The sequence below is a fragment of the Rhinoderma darwinii genome, chromosome 10 (assembly GCF_050947455.1).
Source record: "Rhinoderma darwinii isolate aRhiDar2 chromosome 10, aRhiDar2.hap1, whole genome shotgun sequence".
Lineage (NCBI taxonomy): Eukaryota > Metazoa > Chordata > Amphibia > Anura > Rhinodermatidae > Rhinoderma > Rhinoderma darwinii.
In genome coordinates this window covers 31,283,850-31,308,997 of record NC_134696.1, presented here as the reverse complement: position 1 = coordinate 31,308,997, position 25,148 = coordinate 31,283,850, and the positions used below count along the sequence as shown (strand labels likewise).

The 25,148-nt window shown below is 43.3% G+C and overlaps 1 long non-coding RNA gene across 2 annotated transcripts in view; it reads left to right on the top strand.

Moving 5' to 3' along the window:
* The window catches only part of LOC142661945 (uncharacterized), a 60,086-nt gene that overhangs the window by 18,070 nt on the left and 16,868 nt on the right, over positions 1–25,148 (top strand). The window contains exon 4 of one of the 2 annotated variants that reach the window (XR_012850842.1): positions 8,436–9,434. The exons of the other annotated variant lie outside the window; for it this stretch is intronic. This is a non-coding gene — a long non-coding RNA (uncharacterized LOC142661945). Of the gene's footprint in view, positions 1–8,435; positions 9,435–25,148 lie in introns of those variants that run through there. 2 annotated transcript variants of the gene reach the window in all.

Below are 25,148 nucleotides of genomic sequence, written 5' to 3'. Positions count from 1 at the left end.
TAAGCTTAGATACAGGGTCCAACAGACAGCATCAGCTTCCCCCACACAGTGTAATGCTTCCATTGCTACCCCCACACAGCCCCAATAGTGCCTGATAAAATACTAACCTAACCACATTCCAACGACGAGTGGTGCAGATCCCTCTGCTCTTCTGGTTTGTGTGGCTCAGCGCAGACAGGCGCGATTACATCACTGCCTCGCGCCTGTCTGCGCCAAGCCATGAGCGTCCAGGGATACATAGTGAATAGTAGAGCAGGGACCATATGGCTTCCTGCTCTACCATTGGATTCAAATCTATCTGCGTCCTGAGGATGCAGGTACAGTTGAAATCAGGAAGAAAAAAAAAAAGAATTCAAGAAACAGAATCGTGCAAGATGATGTTGGTTAATAGCGCTGAATTTTGGTTAATTGCCCAGCCATACTAGTATGTATATTAGATAGATATATGTAACACCTCATATGTAAAATATCAACATTACCATTGACTATACCATTACACCAGGATTACCATAGATTTTTAGCCATGAGGTCATCTACAGTGTTTACAGAGCACATTCCTTCCAGAAATGATCTCTGACGTGTCCATATACATGACTGCCTAGAAGGACAGAATACTAAACCACTTCTATAGTCCCTGCAGGATTGAAGGGATTGGCTCTGTATTGCTGCACAGAACACGTGACAAGGCTTGGGAAGGAATACAAAGAATTCCGACGTCTTTTGTATATCATGGCTCCATGTGTAATTCTACTTCATTGTTCATGCCACACATCATATAGTGCATTACGTTGTTAGTGTTAATGTATTAGCATGTACAACTAAGAAGCCGCTATCTGCGTTCATGTATAATTGCAGAAGTTTTTTATGATCATGAAATTCGGGACCATAATACGTTGCTGCAGCAGCTTAGGAGAAACCTAGCAGCAGTGTGGAGTCCCATGATGGTTCAGAAGTATGCATACAGTACGTACAAATCCTACATGCCTGTATCACTGCAAAACTAGGCCGATTTTTCATTAGCGGCGAGAAAACTGTGTGATAATCCGTTAATGCGATCTCTAATAGCACCCATGTCCATTATGGTTATATTACTTCTCTTTCCCCGAAACATAGAAATAAAAATATGACTAAATAGAGTGTTTTAGCAACTTGATAGAAGAGGACGAGTCAAGGGCTTATACTTATCTGTAATATTTGTGGGTGTTGGATTTACCATTAGTAGAACACATACAACTGTATCTGTTCTATCCACGTGGAATACAATTTAGGAAAACACCTTCATGTTTGGCAAGAAAACCAATCTCAGGTTAATATCTGGATTGTATGAAATTAGAAAAAGGAGTTTGCTTATTTTCCTTAAACAGCGCCACTCTTGTCAATGGGCTGTGTCTGGTATTGCAGCTCCACCCCATTCACTTAGAGGGGTATTCCGGTTTTAGGAAAGAAATGTTATTCAGTTATACAATTTTCAAAGATACTGTATTTATTACTCAGATTTTTCAATAGGTCTGCTTGCTGTCATTCAACAGAAATCTTCATTGTTTACTTGTTTATTTAGTGGATACAAATGTATCCTGGTCATGTGATGGACATACAGGTGTAGGGATGATTCCAGTTACAATATGTTTATCAGAGCTGTGTCTCCTATTGAGCCGAGTACTTGTGTGTCCATCACATGACCAGGAGAGATTTTTTATTCACTGGAAATAAAAAATGAAGATTCCTATTTAATAACTACAAGCAGAGATCTTGCAATTGGTGATGAATTTGGAAGAATATTGGAATATATATATATATATACATGTACATACAGTACTGTGTAAAAGTTTTAGGCAGTTGTGGAAAAAGGCTGCAAAGTAAGGCCGGGTTCCCACGGGATGGATACGCTGCGTAAAAATTCTGCAGTATGTCCAACCTGGAACCCGCAGGACATTCTGTCCGAAAAATCGCACCACACCGTGGTGGGATTTTTCGGATAGAAATTCAGCTGCGGAAGAAAGTCGTTCACATTTACCCCCTCCCTCTTCTGACGTCCGCTCAGGCCTCCCTGGATGTCGTTTCACGCCATGTGACGCTTCAGCGGTCACATGGGATGCAACGTCATCCTAGGAGGCTGGACTGCAGGAAGAAGGAGCGTTGCGATTTTTTACGGCGTAAACACTGCGATCACGCCGCAAAAGTTGCAACGCTCCGCTTTCTTTTGTGGGCTTTGCATCTCCATTTAATTCAATGGGGAAAACCTGCAATGGAAAATCAACAAAAAAAAATTATTAATTCCACACCGCAGGTCAAGTTATTAACGTTTACGTTGCATTTTTCTTCCGCAGTGTGGGCATGAGATTTCCTAAATCTCACCCACTTTTCTGCTACTGTAAGCTTTGTCGAATTTCCGCACACAATTCAGTTGCGGAAATTCTGCAGCGTTTACGCTACATGGGAATCCGGCCTAAGAATACTTTAAAAAATAGAAGTGTTAGGGTGTGTTAACATCACCGTTCGGTTTCCGTTGATGGGTTCTGTCAGACCTTTCCATCTGAGGGACCCATTAACGGAAAGGCAAATGAAAACCATAGCTTCTGTTTTCATTACCATTGATTTCAATGGTAATATTTTCGTTGCTAATGATTTCCGGTTGTCTCCGTTATGTAAGGTTTCCGTTTTTTTGGGCGGAAACAATAGCGCAGTTGACCCGTTAATGGATTCCTTTCCGTTGATGGGTTCCTCCGAAGGAAAGGTCTGACGGAAGCCATTAACGGAAGCTGATGTGAGCACACCCTTAATAGTTTTTATTTTTTTCAATTAACAAAATACAAAGTGAATGAACAAAATAGAAATCCAGATCAAATCAATATTTGGTGTTAACAATTCTATTTTTGAAAGCATTTTTACTTAGCAGCTTTTTTCCACAACTGCCTAAAACCTTTGCACAGTACTGTATGTATTTATGTATTTATATTTACAGTCAAGTCACATTATTATGACCACCTCCTCCTTTCGACGTTGGCAGCGCGTAGCCCATGAAGGAAGTGATGTGTCGTGGGCTGGCTTGGTGGGTATATAAGGTGTGTGATAGGCTGTCTGAACACATATCATCATTGTTGCCATGGGTAAAAGAGGCGATTTATCTGAGTTGCAGAAAGGGATGATTATTGGCTTTCGGATAAGGGTGGCGGTATTTCTCAAACAACGCAGTTTGTGAACTGTTCGCGTGCTGCTGTGGTGAAAGTGTATCATGGGGGGACAAATGGCACCATTGGTAATAACCGACGTGGAAACTGCGGAGCACCACGTGCTATTGATGTGAGAGGCGAACGTCGACTATGAAGGTGCGTGAGGGCTAAACAACATGCTATAGTGGAGCAGCTCACCGTGGGGGCTACCAGACGTGTGTCTAAAACAACAGTTCAGCGAACCCGACTGCATATGGGGCTCCGAAGCAAACGGATGGTCACTGCTCCTATGCTAACAACGATTCATCTGAAAAAAAGGCTTCAATTTGCACGGCAGTATCGGAATTGGACCACCGATGATTTGCAAAGGATCGCCTTCTCCAATGAGTCAAGTTTTCTGCTTCATCGAACGGATGGACGTTGACTGGTCAGGAGAGAAACATCAGATAACAAATACCCTGCAACCATTGCTGGAAGAACACAGGCTGGTGGCGGCAGCGTTATGGTCTGGGGAAATTTTTCCATGGCATTCTCTGGGCCCACTCATCCATGTGGAAGGCTCTGAACCGATTTGGGAATGCATCCATCGTTGCAGATCACGTCCCCCCATACATGCTGTTTGTCTTCCCTCGGACAGATGGAATCTTCCAGGAACACAATGCGACATGTCACACGACTAGAAATGTCCGACAGTGGTTGGAAGAGCACAACAAAGACTTCCAAGTACTTACCTGGCCCCCTAATTCGCCAGACTTGAACCCAATTGAGCATCTGTGGGATCTCGATTGTCTTGTTCACTCCATGGATCCCCCTCCCCCACGCACCCTCCAGCAAATGTGGGGTGCACTTCAGTCAGCATGGCTTCAGATACCTGAGACAACCGACCAGCACTTATAGAGTCACTCCCAGCCAGTCTAGCTGCTATCTGTGCTGCACACGCCGTTTACTCTGGATATTAGCTGGTGGTCATAATAATGTAACTCCACTGTGTATGTACTGTATCTGTTTCTAGGAAAGCTTGTTAACTAATACTGGCTCACCCAGCTTTCCCAGACTCCTCTAATCTCCCCAGATATGCAGCTGTATTCATCACTTTAACCCCTTAAGGACGCAGCCACTTTTAGACCAGATGACACAGCCTCATTTTTTAAATCTGACGTGTCACTTTATGTGGTAATAACTCTGGAATGCTTTTACCTATCCAAGCGATTCTGAGATTGTTTTCTCGTGACACATTGGACTTTATGTTAGTGGAAAAATTTGGTCGATAAATTCAATATTTATTTGTGAAAAACACCAAAATGTAGAGAAAATTTGCAAAAATTTGCATTTTTCTAAATTCAAATTTATCTGCTTGTAAGACAGATAGTAATACCACACAAAATAGTGACTAGTTAACATTTCCCATATGTCTACTTTATGTTTGCATCATTTTTTGAACATCCTTTTATTTTTCTAGGGCGTTACAAGGCTTATAAGTTTAGCAGCCATTTCTCATATTTTCAAGAAAATTTCAAAAGGCAATTATTTTAGGGAACAGTTCAGATCTGAAGTAGCTTTGAGGGCCTTATATATTAGGAACCCCCACAAATCACCCCATTTTAAAAACTGCACCCCTTAGAGTATTCAAAACAGCATTTAGAAAGTTTCTTAACCCTTTATGCGTTTCACAGGAATTGCCGCAAAGTGGAAGGGAAATTTGCAAATGTCATTTTTTTTTGCAGAAATTCCATTTTAATCCATTTTTCCTGTGATACTGAAGGTTTTTACAAGAGAAACACGACTGACTATTTATTGCCCTGATTCTGCAGTTTTTAGAAATATCTCACATGTGGCCCTAGTGTGCTACGGGCCTGAAACAAAGGCCCCAGAAGCAAAGGAGCACCTAGTGGATTTTTCGGCCTTCCTTTTCTTAAATTATATTTCAGGCACCATGTCAGGTTAGAAGAGGTCTTGTGGTGCAAAAGACAAGGAAACCCCCCAAAAGTGACTCCATTTGGGAAACTACACCCCTAGAGGTATTCAACTAGGGGTGTAGTGAGCATTTTGACTCCCCAGGTGTTTCATAGATTTCATTAGAATTGTGCAGTAAAAATTACATTTTTTTTCCACTAAGACGTAGATTTAGGTCAAAATGTTTCATTTTCTCATCAAATAAAGGAGAAAAAGCACTGTAACATTTGCAAAGCAACTTCTTCAGAGTACAGAAATACCCCATATGTGGTAATAAACCACTGTATGAATACACATCAGGGCTCAGAAGGGAAGGAGCGCCATTTGGCGAGCAGATTTTGCTGGATTTTCTGCACCATGTCGCTTTTGCAAAGCCCCTTAGGTACCAGTACAGTAGAAACTCCCCAAAAGTGACTCCATTTGGCAAACTACACCCATTGAGGAATTCATCTAGTGGTGTAGTGAGCATTTTGACCCCACAGGTGTCTCATAGATTTTATTACAAATGGGCAGTGAAAATGAAAAATTACATTATTTTCCAATAACACGTAGCATTAGTTCAAAATTTTTCATTTTCTCAACAAATAAAAGAGAAAAAGCACTGTAACATTTGTAAAGCATTCTCTCCAGAGTAGGGAAATACCCCACATGTGGTCATAAACTGCTATTTGGACACACAGCAAGGCTCTAAAGGGAAGGAGCGCCATTTAGTATTTGGAGTGGAGATTTTACAAGATTCGTTTTTTGACACTATGTTGCATTGAGCTATAGTATTAGTACAGTGGTACTCCCGAAAAATTACCTCATTTTGGAAACTAGATCCCTCAAAGAATTTATCTAGGGGTGTAGTGAGCATTTTGACCGCACAAGTGTTTTGTAAAAATGAGTAAACAATAGATGTTGCAGATTGAAAATTGCTGTTTTCCACAGATATTCCATTTCAGTGTCCAATGTGTTGTGCCCAGCTTGTACCACCGTAGACACACACCCCATAAATTGTTAAGCGGGTTCTCCAGAATACAGTAATACCCCATATGTGGTCATAAATTGCGGTTTGGGCACACTGCCAGGCTCAGTTGGACCACCATTTGACTTTTGAAGCACAGATTTTGCTTGGTGTCTTACTGGTATTTCAGCTTATAATGTGGGGGGCATATGTTAGCTGTGAGGAGTACATCAGGGTATATGTAATCTGGGCGGAGTACATGATGGTATATGTAATATGTGAGGAGTACATCAGGGTATATGTAATATGTGTGGGGTACATCAGGGTATATGCAATCTGGGCGGAGTACATCAGGGTATATGTAAGCTGGGCGGAGTACATCAGGGCATATGTAAGCTGGGCGGAGTGCATCAGGTCATAATAGGATGATGTAATAATGGGGTGAATGAATAATCCATGAATTGGTGGGGTTCGCTTTGAACCTATCCTTTATACACAGGCCGGGTTTATTGGGTATTATACAAATTATCTGCGCTCCAGTATTGCCTTATATTTGACTTCTTCACTAGCCCTATACTTCTTCACTAGCCCTATAAAGCCGCACAAGGCCCTAAAGTTTCCTCATCTCCGCTGCGTCTACAGGGTCCACCTGTGGGGTCCAGCAAATGATGATGTGGGGTATTTAGTGAAATTCTACTGGACCTAAAAAATTAGTCATCATTTTGCATCATTGCGTTTTGAGAGTCATAACGTGATATCTTTCCGTTGACGGAGCTGTGTAAGGGCTTGTTTTTTTGTGGAAAGAGCTGTAATTTTTATTGGTTCCATTTTGGGGTACATGCGTTTTTTTTTTTTTATGACTATTCCATTTTTGGGGAGATGAGGAAACCAAAAAACAGCCATTCTATCACGTTTTTTTTTTTTTTTTTTTTTACAGTGTTCACCGTGCAGTATAAACAACACGTTAACTTCATTCTGTGGGTTGATACGATTACAGCGACACCAAATTTATATCGTTTTTTTAAGTTTCACTACGTTCCCACAATAAAAATACTCTTTTCTAAAAAAAAAATCATGTTTTAGTGTCGCCATTTTCTGACAGCCATAACTTTTTTATTTTTTAGTTGATATCGCTGCGGGAGGACTTGTTTTATGCGTGACAAACTGTAGTTTCTATTGGTACCATTTTGCGTTACTTGCAACTTTTTGATCACTTTTTATAAAAAAAATTTGGAGACAAGATGACCAAAAAATAAAATGCTGTCATTGTTTTTTTATTGAATTTTTTTACGGTGTTCACCGTGCTGTAAAAATAATGTGCTATTTTTATAGATCAGGCCGTTCCGAACGCGGCGATACCTATTATGTATGTATTTTTTTTCATTTTTTCATTTTTTTCTAATAATGAAGGAGCTGATCAGGAAAACAGGGCGATTTATTGTTTAAACTTTTATTTATTTATTTTTCTTGAACATTTTTTTTTTTTTTACTTTTTTCACTTTATCTTTTACACTGACCTGGGGACTTGAAGATCTGGTCTTCTGATCCCCGGTACAATACACTTATGTAGTGCAGTGTATTGTAACTCATTCATCATCTGACAGTTAGCATATTAGGTCCTGCCTGGGGCAGCACCTAATAGGCTTCCGTACCTGGGCAACCAGGTAGCCTAGCAATGGCTTCCTGGTTGCCATAGCAACCATCGCCACCCGCGATCTATCGCGGGGGGGCCCTGGAGGTACAGAGGGAGCTCCCTCCCTCTGTCAACCACTTCAATGCGGCGGACGCCATTGACTGCCGCATTGAAGGGGTTAAATGACTGCGATCGGCGGTAACAGCCATTGCAGCGGGATGTCAGCTGCGTATAACAGCTGACAGCTGCTGTAGATAAAGCGCGCACAGCTCCTGTGCTCGCTTTATCTACAGGGCGTGACTGTACGCTCTTGTGCGGGAACGCACGTTGTATCTGGACGTACAGTCACGCCCAAAAGCGGGAAGGGGTTAATCACAAGATATGTGCACATGAGAAGGTAGACATGGAGAATGCTGTTGGTTTCCACGTCATCTATAAACTGTGGTTTTTCGTTTCTGTGAGCCTGAAGAGGAGGGGGATTCCTCTCCAAAACTTGTGGCCTCTGCTATTATAAAGTATATCCTCTCACGTGCAAAGGTCCCTCTGTGCTGCTGACATGTTGGTCCAAGACGCAGTCTCTGTCCTTTCATCCTAGACACACAACTCCTTCGAACTGCTATCATCTGGATCATCCACCTCCTCTGTCTGTGCTCCTCCGTTCTCCAGCAGATCTCTGACAGATTACACAACCAACTCTCTTAGAAAGGTCCTCTCTTCATTTCTCCCCCATTAGCCTCTCTCCGTAGATGAGCATCACACAGATGAAGGCGGATTCAGATTGGACTGCAGAGTCACTTCTAGAGTTCCCTCTTCCAGAGCATCATAAAATTCCAGATCGTCACTGGGTGATGGGCAACGAGTGTCACCAGCTCCGGATGTAATACTTTGTAGCTGAGACTGTGCATAGAAAGCGAGCATGTTTGAAGAGATCACCATGCTGGTTACGGTATGGTTGATCATGTACCATGCTGCTGCCCACATGTTGGATATAAAATTGGGCCACCTCAGTCTGCTGGTAGTGTACTGCCATGTCTGTTGCAGCCAGGACACTTTAGGCTCCATGATGTCTTCAGGGATTGATGGTATATCCACCTGGTTATAGTCCGGCATATCGATTATGACATGCGGGTTCTGCCTGGGATCCTGTATGTGTGGATGAAGGATCTTTATCTTGGTGACTTTGTCACATGAAGGCATATTAATTGTCACATCCACCGGCTGTCGGCCTTGTTTCCTCACATGCTTTGACTTTTTCTTGAATTTTTTTTGTCTTTTGATGTGAATACGAGGCTCCGTGACGTTAAGTTTACGGAATTTGCCAATCTTCCATAGACAACTTCTCACAAAATGTAAGAGACAAACCACAGGAACTGAGAGAACCGGGATGTCTGCAAAATAGAGACAATATATATTTAATAGGTTGGGTGTCAGATCATCAGATATTCTAAACTGTTGTTTAGTCATTGAAAAATGTATAATGCTTATTTGTAAGGTTATGTGCTACTACGCTACTGTAATACAAATAATATCCTACATCTGGTTATATGAAATTTACAATATATTTCAGTTCTATGCTGAAAGAACTGCCGGATTATCTGCCTTCCTGGATTATAGGATGCAGAATTTGTATGACACTAACCTCTAAGTCTCTGTTCACATCTGTGTTGGGGTCCCTTTCTGACGTTACATCTGAGGTTTCCATCAGAATGGGACCCTGAGCAGACACAAACTAACACCGACGGAAACCAGAGGTTTCCGCTTCCATCACCATTGATTTCAATGGTGACGGAGCCGTTGCCCCTGGTTTCCGTTTTCCTCTTTTGTACACTGGACCCGTCGTTTTGCCGGAAGCAAAAGCGTAGTCGACTACGCTATTGCTTCCGGCAAAACGACTGATCCGGTCCACAAAAGAGACAAACGGAAACCAGGGGCAATGTCTCCATTACCATTGAAATCAATGAGCCCCTGACATGTATGTCCATATATAAACAGTGACCTCAGGGGTTTCCTCTAGGAGCGGAATCCCCGGCCAGATCATTTGTAACTGATGGTTCCCTGCTTCAGCATTGGGTTCAACTGTATCTGCGTCCAGATACAGTTGACATACCCCGGCCGCCCGGGACGGTTGGGAGGTATGAGTAGGCAGCAGGCGAGGGATGCCAGATTTGTAGTTTTATGCCTCACCCTGCAATACGCTGTACTATAACTTTACATCTAAATTCTTTTTGTGTCAGCTAAGATATATCTATATGTAAAAAGACGACCTATTGGATTTGCGGAATACAATTTTAAATCATGTAAGGTTGGATGACTGTGGTATTTATTAGGCACCTGTGTATCAACAAGTTATGACAGGATTTAATCCTACAGGAATTTTATTTGGATCAGGGCTCAGGAACACCCAGAAAAGTATCATACTTCTCCTGTCAAAATAAATGTGTGGACTAAAGTCAGTCAGGTGAAAAGAGAAATTGAATAGAATTATATGCTGTGAAGATCAGTAGTAGCTGAACATTATCTACACAACTTTCTGGGACAGTTCATGGGATGTACAAGAGACAGGAATTACTCAAGGCCTAAAGAAATAAGTCTGGAATTATTTGTGTTTGTATGAAGGATCTTTTCATTGGCGACATTACAACAAATTTACTTTGGCTGACATCAGCTTGTAGGAAATAACATTGATTTTAGAACATTTGGCCCCTCTTTCCCCAGATGGGTGGGTGAGCGGTGCTGTAAACCAGCACTAGGACTGAGCCCTATTTATGTTAAAGAATAAAGTCCATTTTAAAATGTAGTTTTGGAAGCAATAATTTTAATTTTCCATCAATATTGGTGATAATGAGGATTACATTTCTATGGTACTTACCACTTAGCTTCATAGGGTCCTTTTGCCTTGGGAAGGCAAAATATTCCTCTATCAAGTCGCAAAATTTAACCCCTTCCACCTGCATGCATTCTAGGCCTTAATCACCAAAGCAAAATTAGCAGTTTCACTAGGTCTTTATTTAATTGGTTATAACGTTGTTGGAATCGAATGTATCCCTACAAATTTGGTATCGTTTTTTTCAGCAGAAACAGGGCTTTCTTTTGGTGGTATATACTAGAGGTTTTATTTTTTGTTTTTTTTCAAAATTTTACAAAAATGCAAAAAAATTTTGACAAAAAATAAGTTTTCTTCAATTTGTTGTGTCAAAGTTTTTAAATAAATAATGTTTTTACTTTTGCATGCCTCTAGATTTATTTCTGAATTTGTTCTGATTGCTTGGATACCAAATATGTTGGTGTATGTTATCTTACGGGCACTTGGTAAGGCCTCAAACTAAAGGTGTCCAATTTGGCCTAAGGATGACTGTTTCTGATTTTTAGGCACCAGAGAGTCTTTGCAGAGGCCCTGATGTCGGATCATAAAAAAATACACTTAAAAATGACCCAATCTGGGAAAGAAGACCCCACAGGGTTTTTACCTATTGCTATAGTTTGTACCTAGGCCTTTCAGATTTTTGTTGAGATATGATAAAATATATAAAATGTTTATGACATTATGTATTATCACAGACCTGAAGATATTCATCTAGGGGTATAGTGAGAATGAAGAAAGAAAAAAAGTTTTCCCTACAGATGTAAAGCCCAACCCCCCCCCCCCCCCCAGAATTATCATTGACAGGTTCACTTTCGCATAAGGAATCCCTCCCTATTTTGGCTTTCGCTAATTCAGTAATTTGCTACTGTATGGTAGGTCTCAAAGCATGGGTAGTTACACAGTCCTGGTATTGAAGGGCAAAAGGGGCAATAAAAACGTGAATCGCTTCTTTGGCCATGTTTTCGGCAGACTCTGCATCTCTTCTGACGATACTTTTGCGTCTCAGTGGCAGGGACAGGATGTGAAAAGTGACGCTCCATGAGTCTCTTGACATCTTCTGACTCATGGCGTCCTACTTCCCCTCCTTCAAATAAAAGATGTTCAATAATTTTTTCTTGGAATTCCAGATATGTCATGGTTCCCTGGGCCTTTTTGAATATTATATAGGAATTGAAAGTAGAAACCTGCATCAGATAAATTGCCACTTTCTTGTACCAGGCTCTAGTTTTCCTGTTGATCAAATAAGGTTGGAGAGCCTGGTCTGAAAGGTCGACACCACCCATGAACCTGTTGTACTCTGTAATACAGAGCAGTTTCTCTCTTTCCGCTGTAGCGCCTCTCTCTGACAGTGACCTTGGTGTCAGCATGTATAGTGCTCAGCTTAAAAACCTCTCTCCGATCATTGCACTTAAGTGCAAGAAGTTCATCACTTGCGAAAGCAATTGATTCCCCCTTTGCCAGGCGCATTGAGAGAAGTTGTGGTGGCAATCCTTTGCGGTTTCTGCGAACCGTCCAACAGGCCCCTGTTTTGTCAGCGTGAAGGCTTTTGAAAAGTGGCACACTAGAATAAAAATTGTCAGTGTATACTCTGTAGCCTTTTTGAAGGAACAGCTGCATAAGGTCATAGGCGATTTTTCCACTGACACCAAGATTTTGTGGGCATCCTGGGGGATTTATTTCACGGTCTCTGCCCTCACATATTTTATATAGCTTTACGCCATATCTCGCTCTCTTTGATGGTATGTACTACCTGAAACACAATCTCCCCTTAAAATTTACAAGGGATTCATCCACACTCAAGTTCACGTCAGGAGTGTAAGATTTTAGAAATGAATCTTAGCGCAGTAATAAAGGGCCTCAGCTTGTGAAGGCGATCGTGCCCAGGATCACTTCTTGGCATGCTTTCTAAATTATTACTAAAATTCAGGAAACGCATTAATGCCTCATACCTGCTCCGGGACATTATTGATGAAAAAACTGGGGTTTCATGAATAGGACTTGCTGCCCAATAAGAACGGGTGGACGTTTTTTTTTTTACAATGCCCATATTCAGAATGAGTCCTAAATTTTTTTTAATTTCGCGGGCATTGGTGGGAAACCAGACCCTTGCATAACCACATGCAGGCTTTTCTGTCAAAAACTGCCTTGCGAAAAGGTTAGTCTGGTCCACAATTAATTCTAAAAGCTCATCCGTAAAAAAAATATGAAAAAAAATGTGTGGGACAAAATTCGTGGTGTCAATGTTTATGCCTGGAGTTGACATAAATTGGGGCACCTGAGGGATAAAGTTTGCTGCAGGATCCCCAAAAATTGGCGGTACTATGGGATTACTAGTTCCCGCAGTTGCACCTGTGGCTTCGGCAACAGCGGCATCTTCCATAGGGGGAGTTGTTGTGGAAGCTTCCGAAGCAGTACTTGTAGGTTCGTCAGAACATATTTCCGCTTCTGTAACGGTTCCTGTGTCACTGCCTGAATCAGGGCACAAAATAGCATAAGCTTGCTCTGCGCTGTAAAGTTTGCACGCCATTCTAATACGTTTCCTCTCTAATAACAGTTTTTTGTAACAAATTTTATTTTTATTTTTTTATAATTATTATTATTTTTTTCTTTATGACATTTACTATAGAAATTGAAATAAACACTAACTAATAAAAACAGGGGGGGGGGGTTTGTTACAATGTAATGTAATATTTTTTTCACTGTAACTGTTTGTATCTATTCTCTCCACAGGTCTCTGTCTCTCCTCTCAGAAAACCACAACTGAGAGGAGAGACGGAGAGCAGAGGAGAGAGCCCGCTGTTTACATTCAGCAGGTGGTGATCGCCGTGAACAAAAGCTGCTTCTATCTTCTCCTCAGGGTCCCCGGCAGTCACTGACAGCCGGAGACCCGACATTCAGCTGCCCGATCACGTGGGCAGCAAGTTAAAACCCAAGCCGTAAAAAGTCTATGGCTCGGGTTTTAAGGACCCTGACCGCTGGCCTAAAAACACAGCCAGCGGTCGGGAACCAGTTAATGGAAAGTCACTTCTAACTAGAATGACACTATCAAGGAAAGCATGTGGTCTGTCAGGATTAGGCTTGAGCCTCGCCATAGAAAACCCTAGTAAAACAGACCAAGACACATACATATTAGGGACCCATGGGGGAGCAAACGGAGGAATGGGAAAATTCAAACTAGATAGATATGGTAGGCTCCCAAGAATGGAGAAAGTTGAACCCCGAGAGACAGATAAACATGTTGCGACCCCAAATACAGATGCATAAAAATATGATGGCCATGGCTGACCCAGGATTGGAAGACACTATGGCCGTAGAAACCGGATTTGGGGACCATAATGTCTGGTTAGAGTGGGTACAAAACGACACGGAAAGTGAATAAGTCCAACTGCTATGCGTGTGCAGGAGCCCGCCCACACCTAGGGATAGTACCACTTAACATTCCTGACGATGCTGAAGAATGTTTCCTTAGCCTATACACTAATATAACATTAGACCACACAGTATGTGAGTCCTGGAAAAAGGAATACCCCATAGTCACCAAGACAGCCAAACAAGCCCAGGGACTTACCATTTACAAAGGCAACTACACATCACATGTTACACCAATACAGAAGGGAATGGCAGGTTCTTAGGGAACTTTTCGGAAGGGTACTGTTCAAAGTACAGCTCATTAAATGCATCTATCACTCAGAATCAGGTGCAGTATTTGGGCGATATATACTGGATATGTGGGGCTTTGAAAATCAGAACCAGCCTTGGGGGGCAATGGAAAGGAGAGTGTGCATTGGCTAAAGCAATTATGCCTTTCCACATTCTTGGCGAAGGTTCAGATGAAGAACCAAAAGGATCTTACCACCGCAGAAAGAGGGAAGCATCCCCAAGGGGAAGCTTCGATCCACATGTGTATATAGATGCAATTGGTGTCCCGAGGGGGGTGCCAGAAGAGTTCAAGGCCAGAGATCAGGTGAAGGCAGGATTTGAGTCTCTTATCCCAATTATTACCGTTAATAATAATGTAGACTGGATTAATTATATAACAACCAGCAGCGGTTTGTAAATTATACCCGACATGCTTTACAAGGGTTAGCCGACCAACTAGGGCCTACCTCAACTATGACATTCCAGAATAGAATGGCTCTGGATATGGTATTGGCTGAAAAAGGTGGGGTATGCAGAATGATAGGAACAACCTGTTGTACGTATATCCCCGACAACACCGGGCCCAAAGGAAAAGTCACAATGGCCATACATAAGTTGGAGAGCTTATCTCAAGAGTTGAAAAGGAACTCATGTATTACCGACCCATGGGACCAGTATTTTTCATGGATGACTGGATGGCAGAAAATATTAGCACAAATAGGAGTAGTGATTGATAGTTGTCTTTTTAATACTATTCTCTGTCCTTGTGTGCTGTGTTTTCCCTTGTATCAGGAAAATGATGACGAAAGCTGTAGAACAGACTGTGCCCACTATGTTTACACAAATAGACGCGGTGACACCTATAATCCCCTTAAAAACAACCATCCTGTATCCTGAGGAGAATAGGGAAAGTTAGGACCATTCCAAAACCTTGGAAGTCCAGGTACAAAGGGGGGTTACCCATAAGGAGTAGCTCGTCTCAAGCTGGTGAAGAAATCCAAAACCCCTACCCGCCTGGTTCGAGTGGTCAGTAGTAGGTTGCTAGGCAAGACTCAGGGATAGAGTAATAATATTTTTAGGGGGGACTGTGAGGGATCATTAGCATGTATATTGCTTGCAAAAACATTATTACCCTTACATAAGCTATATATCAGTATATTTCACAAAGAATCTGAATCTATGCAACAAACTGGTGCCTGCATCAGGGACGACGCCCATAGAGACACCGCCCTGGAATGCAAGAGGAGTGTGCAGATGAACGTCACAACTGAATAGAACCAATAGGGCTTAAGCACGTCCCACATTTCTATGGAGAAGGCTTGTAAACTTTTGTGTAATAAAGCGCAGTTGGATTTCCTACTTCAGTGAGAGAGGATCTGTACCAACACTACTTTTGTCTGGTGTATTTCTTCTATGCATGCACTCAGTTTCAAATTTACAGAGGTGGTTATTCGGTGTGAAATCACAGGGAAAGGAACCCTGACACTACATAAGAACGGAGAGCTGGTGCTCATGCTTAGCCAGGGCTCCATTAAAGGTCGAGCATGCGCACTAGCGCTCCATTCTTATGGAGTACTTTGAGGGACTTTCGATTCCCCCTTCTCCTCATCGCTGGGGGTCCCAGTGGTCAGACCCCTAGCGATCACACATGTATCCCCTATCCTGTGGATTAGGGAAACATGTTTGTGAGAAACCCCCTTTAACTCCATATGGGGCATGATCCACTCGGGCCTGTTTAGATGTAAGAAGCCAGTGCCTGAAAAAACTAGCGTTTCCAAAATCATTTATGATTTTAGAAACGCTAGTGTCTCCAGGCACTTTGCTTTTCTTTTTACTCCAATTGTCACACCTTTTCTCTACCCACAGTAGTCTGTCTGTTTTTTAGTGACCGGTGCTGTGCTGCCTGTTGAGCGCACGTCCTGCTCCTTCACTCCGAGCACACAACGCTGTTGCGCCGAGCGACATACTCACACTGGGCGCAGGCAGCTGACGAGTCACGGTGTACAATACATTACACACTACACACTACAATACATACATTACACACATTACATACTATACACTACAGTACATACATTACACACTACACACATTACACACTAGACATACACTGTACACTACAATACATATATTACACTAGACATACACTATACACATACAGCATATACATACATTACACACTACACATACACTATACACTACAATACATACATTACACACTACACTATACAAGAGATACATTACACACTACACAAAAAAAAATTACACACCACAATACATACATTACACACTACACTATACAATAGATACATTAGACATTACACTATACAAAACATACATTACACACTACGCACTAGACATACACTATACACATACAGTACATACATACATACATTACACACACTTACCTTTTGTGCAGGCAGCTGCCTATATGGATCTTCTCTTTCTGTGCACGGAGACTCCAGAGGAAACCATCAGCAAGTGTTAGTGAGTCCATCACAGGATTTCCCTTGCGCCTCCCTTTCCGTCGACACTGAGCAGGATCGTATTACAATAAGGGAGAGTGGAGAACAGGGGAGGGGGGTCAAGGAGGGGTTATTAAGGTGGCACAGGAGAGATGTGCTGTTCTTAAGGAGGCAGCACATCCTGCAGCTGCTAAGTGGAGGGAACCTCAGCCTTCAGTTCTGTAAGGCCACCCCCTCTGAGACACTGCAGGGTGCCGCCTGAGGCTCAACTCGCCTCATGGTAGATGCGGCCCTGTTTACATTGACTTTACGGAGGGACGGGGGCGTGGTTGGCCACAGGGAGACGGAGTCTGTGACTCAACGGGGTAGAGCCGGACATTTTGCAGACCTCCTGGGACGGCGGGACAGCGGTTAAAAAACGGGACTGTCCCGCTGGATCCGGGACAGTTAGGAGCTATGCTATTACTGAGCATAAACACTGCGGATTTTCAGCAACAGATTTAATTCACAAATCTCATCCACACGCTACATAAAAAAACCCGCCGAAAAACCCATCATGAAATGACCTGCAGTGCAGTTTTTAATCCGCAGCATGTAAATTTATGCTGCATAATCTTTTCTATTGCTGGTTTTGAGGTAAAACCTGCAAAAAATTATACTTACCCAGAACTCTCTGCCACTGCGTCCTGACCGGCCTCCAGGGATAACGTTTCATCCCATCTAATAGCATTTTTCTTTACCTGCTATTTTCCGCAGTGGACCACAATTTGGTGCAGTTTTTCGGCCAGAATATCCTGTGGCATCCAGTGTCGATACGCTGTGTGCTTTTACGCAGTGTATTCGCCCTGTATGAACATAGCCTTAGGCTACATTCACACGAACGTAGCCCACCTCTAACTCCAACCTCCACTGAATTCTGAAACTATTTAAATTAAAAAACATAATACTTGAGGGTGGACATCGACTTCTTTTATATAAACCATAGCACCCCTTTAACGGTGTATTCCGGCCGCAAGAAGTTATCACCTATTCTCTGCATAGGTGGTAACTGTAAGGCCGTGTTCACAGAGTATTTTGCAGGCAGAAAAAATGTGAGGCAGATATTGACCTGCCTGCACTTTCTTGCCAAGATTTTTGTGGCACTTTTCGCCCGCGGCCGTTGAGGATCGCGGGCAAAAATGTAGTGCAAAACGCTGTTTCTGCCTACCGTTGATTTTTTTTTTTTTTCTAATTCAAAGGTTTTTATTGGTTTTGATACAAACACTTACAAAAACATACGGAGAAAATGTGTCCCCATAATAAAAAGAACATGACAAATAGGGTGCAGCCCAAACAGAAGGGTAAACATCACAACCCATGAAGAGCACACACTACAACAGCCATCTGGGCATCATAACGGGAAGGAGTATTGCAGAAAAGAAAGTGGTAAGAAAAACCAAACAGGGTGCGATAAGTTATCTTCCTATACATCCTAAAACGCAATGGCCATAGCATGTGAGCACAATCACAGGAAGCAAATAACCCCTCAGAATAGACACAAGAAAGAAAGGGAAAAATAGAATAGGAGACAAACAAGGCAGGGAAGAGACCAGGGTAGTTCGCGGTGAACCTGCACTCCAGCTCCGGATAATCATGGGTACATAAAAGTAAGAAAAGGCAGCTATGCACTTAATCTCGTGGGGAAGGATGGGCACTGGGCCTCAGGCCACTACAGTACGGTAGGTGGGAGAGGAGAGAAACTGAAGCCATGGAGACCACGTATCTGTATATCGTGCAGAGGCAGCGGGGGAGATTGAGCCAGCAGGTGTTCCATACGTTGTATCAAGGCAACTTCCTGAAACCATTCATCCAACAGTGGAGGAGTTGCTGTTTTCCACTTGCGGGGAATAACCGATTTAGCAGCCTGAAGGAGGTGCATAATTAGGGAGTGTTTGTAGATGCATAGTGGCATAGGGAACATAAATAAAAGGGCCGCCTCGGGAGAACTAGGGACCGAGACACCCGAGTCCTCCAGTATGATTTTAAGAATGGCCTCCCAAAAATTCCGTAGGATGGGGCAACTCCACCAAATATGAGACATGGATCCCCCCGCCGCCCCACAGCAAAAACATGTGTCAGGTACAGATGGGCACCATTTATGTAGGGCAGAAGGGACCCGGTACCACCTAGAGATAAATTTGTAGCTGGTTTCCTGGGCTCGTATGGCAATCGAAGGATGGGAGGTGAGGAGATCGCTGGATTAGGAGTAATTTATAGTGTGGAGATGTCATGTGCAGGGGACCGGGTGGAAACACACAAGCTCTCAAAGTCAGTAAGTGGTCGGTGAAGGTGAGCCTGGCGTTTAGTAGCACTATAGAAATGTTTTAATTGGGAGTATTGAAATATGTGATGCGGTGAGGGCGTTTAAGCTGGGCACATTGTGGTTAATGGGAGCAAAGAAGAAGAATCGGATAGGACCTGAGTGAAGTACATGGGATTAGTGGAAGACTTGCCTAAGAAGGAGAGACGCACCTCCCCAACAGGAAATGCTGGGTTGTCGGTAACAGGGGTCAGTGGTCCCAGTGGGTCCACGAGCGAGCCCCTTATCCCAGAGGAACGTAGCGCCAGGAGGGTATGAAAAACAACAAAGGAGTCGGGTCTTGGTCTGTTCCCAGGCAGGGTCCATGGCAAGGTAGATAGGGTACGGGTACAGAGCCGTTGGGCTAATTGAACCCAGAGTTTATAATCATGATTATGAAAAAACTTGAGAACACGAGCATGAGTCGACGCCAAATAATAAAGACGACAGTCCGGCAGACCAAACCCGCCCGCGTCCCTGGAGCGAGTAAGAATTGCTCTACTCCGTAATATGTGCCAAGGTGGAGCCCGTGGGGAACAAGACTGCAGGGGATATAGAATTAAAGGCGTGGAGAAGCAGTGACGCCAGACCGTCTGTCAATGTCTTATAGAATTTGCCAGTATATCCATCCGGTCCTGGACTCCCCCCCCCCCCCCCCCCCCGGAGATCCTTACCGTTGATTTTTTTTAATTAGAAACCACCCTCAGTTTTTGCATTTGATTAATTAAAAAACGGCTAGAAAAAAAACGCCCCCAAAAAAAATGTCCAAAAACGCTTGCACTTCAAAATCTGCCTAAAAAAATCCTGAAGGAATTTTTTTATTTTTTTTAAAACATATTTTTATTGATTTTCTGAAGAATTTTTTCAAACAACATAACATACGTCATACACTTACAGGGGTACATTAATATATGTCAGAAGGTACAGACGTCACATCCTTACAATGGCACATAAATCAGAATTGTTACATCATTATGAAACAGGTATTGATAACCATTGCCAAAATTCCCATAACACTATGTAAACAGCGCTGTTGATGAGTGTTCCTAAGAAATAATGTAACAAAACTTTTCTAAGTATAAACTGGAGCCTCATGAAGCTACATTTCTAACCGTGTCGGCCAATATATGACATCAATACCATAGATATTATGTTCTAGATACTTTTATCACACCCAAAGTACCCTTAAGGTCTTCTATCAAGTACCAAGGTGATCCAGTAAATGGATCGATTATTTTGCGTATTTCCTCGCCAGAGAAATGCTTTGCAATGAACAGTTTGCATTTCCCAAATCATTTTTTCCCTTGCGCATCCTTATGTTTTAAGATGCCGATTCTATCCAAGTAGAATAAGTTTCTCATCCCCTGAATAACCACACTCAGTCGTGGGATATCCGCTACCAACCAATTTTGAAGTATGCAACGTTTTGCCACCATCAGTGCGGCATGAGCTATGGGGGGGGGCAGATGGGTCACTACCGCATCCTCCAACTTGTTGGACATGAAAAAATACTTCCATTGGCCCCAGAATCCCCTTAAATCTGCTTACTTGTTGCAGAAGAGATGCTATCCTCTTTCCAGAATGGCTGTATGTTTGTGCACGCCCAGAATCCATGATACATGTCTGTGCGTGGTGAACTGCACCTCGGGCAAGAAGTCTTCCTATCAGGTTTGGTTATAGAAGGGGGCAAAGTAAAAGCATATATGGCATGATGGAGAATTTTTATATGAGTTTCCCTCCATTTCTCATTCGTAATATGTGCTCTGAAATCCACCAACCCCATTTCAATATGTTTGGCAATGCCCGGCAAGCTAAATAACTTTTCCCATCTCACAAATGCCTAGTCAGGTGATATCTTTAATAGCAGCGGTCTCAAAGTGTTATATAGTTGTGATATGGATCTGTTGTGCATGCCCAAGAACCATGAGTCAAACAAGTTAGAGGGAACTTTGCATGAGATATCAGCAAGTTTAGTTTTACAAGAGGATAATATTTGATAATACTGTAAGTGTTGGGGATGTTCGAAGTTGCATTTTGTCTGATTTTCCTGTAAGGTCAACCATCTCCCCTCCTGATCATGAAACATGTCTCCCAATGTCGCTATCCCTCTCTCACTCCATCTCCGAAGTAACTGACTGGGTCTTCCCGCTGCCAAATCTGGGTGCTTCCATAAGGGTATGTGTTTGGAGATACGGTATGGAAGACCATAGGGTTTGCGTAATACTTTCCAAGTAATGATGGTGTCTCGTAATAAGGATGATCTCTTAATGGCTGTAGGGAGGAATGCGAAGGCTGTATGGACCAGGGCCATGAGATCTCATGGCTCCGCTAGCTGCCTTTCCAGGTTGATGTTGGAATAACACCCCGTACCATGTTGCCAATCCAGTAAGTGTCTACTCAAACATGCCAGGTTGTACCCCCGGATGTTAGGAAAATTGATGCCATCCTCTTCTTTTTCCGTAACATAAGATTTGTGTAATGACGGGGTAGGGAGACAGACAGGTGAGCCCTAATCTACCCGCCACTCAGTCCCTGCCTACTTGCAACGGCCCGTCCTAGGCGACGGCGTACAACTGGGCGACGGTCCCTACGCTCAATAAGTGCACGACAGACAAACAGACAAGGGTACACAGAAGCTAAGGGAAATGGGGCAGTTGCCCACGGCAACACAGTGAGCAACAAGAGTAGTGAACGAGCCGAGTCAAACCAGGAGTGCACAAGGTACAAATCGCAGAGCAGGAGCGTAGTCAGTAAAGGCAGGGTCAAAAATGAAGCAAGGTCAATAATAATAGCAGGAGCAGCAGAGCCAGGAAACAGAAAAGATTCACAGGCAAAGGAGGAGCAGGAAATGCAGGTATAAATAGACAGAGGGCGGGAGCTAGCTCCGTCTGGCCAGGCTGTGATAGGCTCTCCCACTCCTCAGCCTCCCAGCCTGACTGGTAGAAGATCGTGTTACTCTCTCAGACTTAGGAGCAGGTGCAGACTGATTACCCATGGGCGTCGACACAGAAGCTGTGTCTGGCAGATCCTTTACAATTTGCTAGCGCTATTCTTGGTTTTCTTCCCCCCCAAATGAATTTAGTGAAGGACGAATTGAGCGTGTTGATATCCCCATGCTTAATCAGTAATGGAATGGTCTGTAAAGGGTACAATAATTTTGCAAACCCCGACATTTTAACCAGGCAGCATCTTCCCAGAAGTAAAAGAGGCAGACTATGCCATCTCAGAAGATCAGCCTGTATGTCCCGGATCAGTGGGGGATAGTTCAGCTCGTAAAGGGATCTAGGCACCCGACCTATCTTGATACCCAGGTACGTGATTTGTGTCCGCTCAATCTCCACGTCCAGTGCGTCTAACAAGCGTCTATGACTAGAGTCCTGCGGTCCCAAGTCCAACAGTTGACATTTTGAATAGTTAACTTTATACCCCGAATACTTCACAAATTCACATAAGGTCTGGAAGATATGTGGAACATCTTGCGAGGGATGTTCTAGAAATAGGAGTATATCGTCTGCAAACAGTGTTTCCTTGACCTCCATCTTCCACACCGAAATGCCCCTGAACACATCCGAAGACGCCAGATACCGTGCCAATGGCTCCAATCCCAGGTTAAATAGCAGAGGGGACAGCGGACAGCCCTGCCTAGTACCTTTTATATAAGCGAAATGGTTGGGATAGGAACACTGTGGTATATATCCTAGCGTTAGGGGATTTGTAGATGTAGCGCAGTAAGTTTCGAAAAGCCCCGGTAATCCCTATCTTATCCAGAACGGCATCCAACCACTTCCATCTAACATTGTCAAAGGCTTTCTCAGCGTCTAGCAAGAGAAGTGCAGGGTGTTCATCTGGATTTGGGCTATGCTGCACCCTATCTAATACCGCCATGACCGTCCTAATATTGGTGACCGCTGATCTCCCCTTAATGAAACCCACCTGCTCGGGAGCTATGAGATGTGGCATTATATCCGCCAACCTATTTGCAATGATTTTAGAACGAAGTTTACCATCTACATTAATTAGAGATATGGGTCGGTATGACCCCGGCATCAGGGGATCCTTTCCAGGTTTTAATAGAAGTTTGATATAAGACGTGTCTGCAGATGGTGGCAATCCCTCACTACCCAGAGCATTGTTAAAGAGCGAAACCAGGGTCTCGGTCACCTGTTCCCTCATGGCCTTATGAAATTCTCCTGACAGGCCATCTGGGTCGGGTGCTTTAGAATTTTTCATGTTTCTAATAGCCCCATCCACCTCCTCTAGTAATCTGCGCATTCAGAAGTTGTAGCTGATCTTCCGAAATGGCAGGAAGGGTGGTTTTGTCCAGGAGCGTATCATCTAACGGTGGGGAAGTTTCGTCGGAGTACAGCTCCTCATAAAATCTGGCCAGTATAGCATTAATACGAGAAGGTTCACTAGTGTTTTGTCCCGTAGAGTCCCGCAGTTTGGCTATGTGTTGTGTAGGACGTTGTCCCCGGGCTACATTTGCCAGCAGCCTTCCCGCCTTATTGCCATACCTATGCAGTGTTGACTCAAACTCGTGATTGTGCATCAGTTCTGTCTGAGAAGCCCATTCATCAAAGTTCTACTTGGCCTGTACCCAGGCTTGTCTAGTTTCCTCCGTTAATTGAGTTAGGTAAGTTGTGTATTCTGTCCTCAAGGCGAGACTAGATGCGTTAAATTTTTGTGCTATTTCCCGTTTTTTGATGACAGAGTATGCAAGTATCCTTCCCCTCAACACGGCCTTGGCCGTGTCCCAGAAAAGGGAAGGATCATCCCTATGTCCTTCTTTCGCGGAAGCATACTCCAACCAATACCCCTGCAACAAACGCTTGAATGTATCGTCTAATGCTAAGTGGGCCGGGAAGCGCCATATAAAATCAGAACCTCTCGGGTAAATCTCTCGAAAAGACAGCAGTATTGGGGCATGATCTGAAATCACTAGATCCCCTATGGTAGAAGATCCTAGCCGTTGCTGTAAGGGTGAAGACACGAAAAAATAATCTATCCTTGACCACGACTGTTGCGAGTGTGAATAGTGTGTGAATTCCCTTGCATCGGGATTACCCACCCATTATGCGTCTATTAGGTGTGTGCTCTCCAGCAGAGGGCCCAAGGCCCTGTCATGTTTTCTAGGGGCCCCTGTAGGGATGGAACTCAGGTCCTGAGCTTTGCGCTAGCTCCTATCCTCTCTATGATCTAATACAGAGTTGAAATCGTCCCCCACCAGTTTATGTGGGACATCATCTGTTAACAGAGCGCTTTCTAAACCGTTATAGAAGGAAACATTATCATCATTGGGTCCATATATATTGTAAATGCTTAGAAATGCTTAGAATCTATGTGCAGTACCTCGTGTACCAGATTTCTATTGATCAAAATGAGTACACCTGCTTTACGGTCACAAGCTGAAGAGCCGTAAACTGCACCCACCCACACTTTATTTCAGTGGTGGAAGTCACTCTCCTCCAAGTGAGTCTCCTGTAGGAGAGCGATGTCAGTATGCAATTTTTTTAGGTGACGAAGAACCATCATCCTTTTATTTGGGGAACGGAGTCCCTTAACATTCCAAGAGGTCACCTGCATGTTCTAAATTTCTCTGTAAGGTTCAATGATGAACGGTCTTGAATATCTACTTCCGGGCGTATATGCCCCGGTCTTATGTTAGCCACTCGGTGATGTCTGCTCCATATTGCTCCCAACCCTACAACAGTTTCATGCAGAAACAACAATAAAACAGTAACATAACCTGTGAAAACATGATACCCAACCAGCAATATCCACAGCATTCCCTGTGTCCCTTGCATTGAATCGGTATACTTGACATCTCTTTTTTCTGGGCTAAGACCTTTTCCCCCTCCCACCTCCAATCTTATTACTGCTATGGCCCTCGGAAACTTCGAGGCCTCCCGATTCACCAAAGGCATCACACATGTGCAGTGTCCTACATTCAAGTAGAACTATACAGTGCAACTGCCATTTCTGGCACACGCACCTAACAATGAAACCACACTTGTATATCTCAGAGACAATGTGCAGTCGCGTAACATGCCATGATATACTTATCAGTCCTGTAACGCCGCAATCAGCCTTTCCATGCGAGGTCTTTGTGGGTTCTTAGACGACTCTGCACGTTGCTGCTTG